We start from the raw sequence: 3,708 nt of genomic DNA, 5'->3' as shown, positions 1-3,708 counted from the left end.
AGAAGGAGAAGAAGAAGAAGAAGAAGAAGAAGAAGAAGAAGAAGAAGAAGAAGAAGAAGAAGAAGAAGAAGAAGAAGAAGAAGAAGAAGAAGAAACAAGAACATGCATGAAACCCTAGGTTCAGTCCTCTACCCATAAACCAGACATGATGGCACACCTCTAAACCCACTGCTCCAGAGGTGCAGGCAGGAGGATCAGAAGTTCAAGATGATTCTAGGGATATCAAGTTTGAGGCCATCCTGGTCTGCGTGAAACACTGTATGAAAAAGAAAAGAAAAACAAACAAACAAAATCTAGGTTAATTCTTGGAACATCCCTGTAAGCTTAAAAATTTTCAAAGTCAAGAGTTAAGGAAATAAAATTTAGAAACTACAAGGAAAACTAAAATCATGTTGAAGATGATTGCTTTAGGAAATGCCTTCAGAGGACAGAAGGGGATGCCAAATCACCTGGAACTGGAGTTATAGAAATTTGTGAGCTACCATGTGGGTGCTGGGAATCAAACCCAGGTCGTCCAAAAGGACCGTCAGTGATCCCTACTGTTGTGGCAGACTTTTACAGTTTCATAGATGCATACAATGTATGGTGATTATACCCATCCTCTACTCGATTCTCCCTTTCCCCTGGATGCCCCTCTCTGAATTCCCTTTCCTCTTCCTCTTTCTTCTCCTCTTCCTCCTCCTCCTCTTCCTCCTCCTCCTCTTTAGTTATAACTGAGTCCACTTAGTGCTGCTTGCACGTACATGAGTGTGGGCTATCCACTGGATCATTGGAGCCTACCAGTGGCCTCTCCCTTCCCCAGCAGCTATCCACTGCCAAAGGCCCTCAACTAGGGGTGGTGCCTTGTGAACCCCTCTCTTCCTGGCCTTTTTAACAAGAGTAGCCATCTTTTATACTCTGCCCTCATGGGTAATCATCTCCTGCAGCCCCCTGCTCAGAGTCACCTTGGGGTTAGGGTTTCAGCTTGGGAAAGGACACAAACATTCTAACCACAACAGCGAATAATACAGGCATGGATCCAGAGCTGCATTTCCCACTGTGGAAGATTTCCTTTTTTCACTATGTTTCCACAATACTTCTAAAACTAAAGAAAACAAGGTTAACCAATCAAACCAACATTCACATAGAGACTGTGCTAAAAAGACTAAGCTTATACTCATGGAGACCTCTTCATTCCAGAAAGAACAAAGAAATCATGTGCTTAATGCCCATGAGAGAACATGTCTGGTGTGTACTCGTGAATGTGTGTGTGTGTGTGTTACAGGACAGTCTTGGGTATCAGTGCCTGCTTTCCATGGGGCAGGGTCTCTTTTGTTGTTGGATTTTTCCCTGATGCATTGGCCAGGCTAGCTGACCAGTGAGCTTCCACGAGATTCTCCTGTCTAAGTTTCCCAGTGTCCCTATAGAACGCTGGAATTATGTGTACACTACAACACTTGACTTTTATGCAGATTTTGGGGATTCAAACTCAGGTACTCACATTTACCCGCTTTACTGAGCAATCTCCCTGCCCCTAGTCTATCTTTGATTTCATTATATCAATGGAGAGATATGTCTTGCCTACCTAACTCATGCCACCGGTTCTCAAATAGGCAACTGAAAACCTTCTTTCCATATATCTTAACGCCAGTCTGAGACAGCCTATCCACCGTCTCTTGTCTTAGTTTATTTACCTATAAAATGGGTAGTATGGAACGGGAGAGCTGGCCCAGTGATTAAAATCACTTGCTCTTGCAGCCTGGGACCCTGGGGTCAGTTCCAATATCCACATGACAACGGTTGGCAACTCGAGTTCCAGGAGATCAAGAACTCGAGTTCTGGATTTCTCAGGTACCAGTCACACACATGGTACACATATGTACATGGCGACAAACATTCACACACAGAGAATAAAAATAAATAAACTTTAAAAACTGGGTGGTAGAGTTAGATTGTGTGGAGCCAGTCCCCAGAGTTCCTCCTGGAGAACTCTTAGAAAATTGCAATCTTGTAAGGTCTCCCAGCAAGGCAGCCTGGATCCCTGCACACACGCAAACTGACTCACCCGAGAAACCTCACCTAGCATAGCCAGAGAACAGCGATGTGAAAGCTTTGGGCTCCATCAGTGAGGACACTCCACTGCTGTGACCCATGTCAGCTTACCAAGCCCAATCAGGACACAGCAGCACAAACAACCCCTAACAAACAACACAATCTTCAAAAATTAAATTGAGGGGGGCTGGTGAGATGGCTCAGTGGTTAAGAGCGCCGACTGCTCTTCCAAAGGTCCCGAGTTCAAATCCCAGCAACCACATGGTGGCTCACAACCATCTGTAACGAGATCTGATGCCCTCTTCTGGAGTGTCTGAAGACAGCTACAGTGTACTTACATATAATAAATAAATAAATGAATCTTTTAAAAAAAATTAAATTGAGGGCTGGCAAGCTGCAGGAGGGACACTTGCCACAGAGCCTGAAGCCCTGGGTTTGTTTATCCCTGAGACCCACAGTAGGAAGAAGAGGACCGACAGCTGCAAGTTGTCCTGACTTCCACAGGCATACACAAAAATTAATTAATGTGAAAACTTTTAAAAATACAATAACAACAACCACCACAAGACAGATAGTTCACAGGAAAGGAAACACAAATGCCTCCAATCCTATGCAAAAGATGTTCAACTTCATCCATAAGAAGGAATGCCAGAGCTTTACCAATGTAGGGCTCTTCACCTAGCACTTGGACAAAATTGAAGTCTTATAGTGACGTCTATGTGAGCACATTCAGACATTGATGGCAGCAACATGAATTGGTACAGTTTTTGTACAGTGTGTGTGTGTGTGTGTGTGTGTGTGTGTGTAGGACAATCTGCCATTTTCTACCTAAGTAATAACCGAATATACTCTTTACTCAACAATCCCATTTCCAGGAATTTACCTTAGAGATCACTTGTAGGTGACAAATATGAGGTGTGTCTAGAGTTGCCTGTTGTGGTATAGTTTATAGCAGTCACATACTGGAAATAACCTAAATATCCATCAGTGTGATACATACAATGAAACACTATGAGGCTATAAAATGAGCAAGCTCTTTGTAAACTGGTGAGGGGGGTAGTATACAAAAGATACATTGTTAAAAGAATAAAAGAAAGCACAGAGCAGGGTGGCCCTGCATGACCTATGCTAAAGGACCATGCATACTGTGACAGTTAAGGAAGTTAAAAAAAAAAAAACCAACCAAACAAACAAACAAAAAAAAAAACCTCTCTAGAGTGAGCGGGGAAAGAACTGGTTAGGGAAGGAGCCTTCCATCCTATACATTGCTGACCTTTTTGCTGTTGGCTCATGTTACAACATGGCTCATTCAACCGGAAAACAAGTAATGGCAAACATGTATACAACAAAGCTTAAGATGACACATTGACATTGAAGCTCTTTACAAAGTACACATGGCCTCTTCCATAAAGATGGGTTCGGTTGACCCAGAAGCAAGGGTTTAGGGAGAATGACTGAGATAAACATGGAAGTCTCTGGAGTTCTGTGGGCCTGGCCCCACAGAGAGCACAGCAGTTACCTAGGCTATGGCAAAGTACCAGTGACCTCTTCCATGAGAATGCCCAAGATAAAGGTCTAATGAGAGAGTCCGGGATAAACAAACATAATAGTCTGTGGGATGCAGGTGTGGCCTGGCCCCACAGAGAGCACAGGTCACCAGGCTGTTATCCATCCTCA

Source organism: Mus caroli, chromosome 9 (genome assembly GCF_900094665.2).
Source record: "Mus caroli chromosome 9, CAROLI_EIJ_v1.1, whole genome shotgun sequence".
Lineage (NCBI taxonomy): Eukaryota > Metazoa > Chordata > Mammalia > Rodentia > Muridae > Mus > Mus caroli.
Note: the sequence above shows the minus strand (reverse complement) of the source record.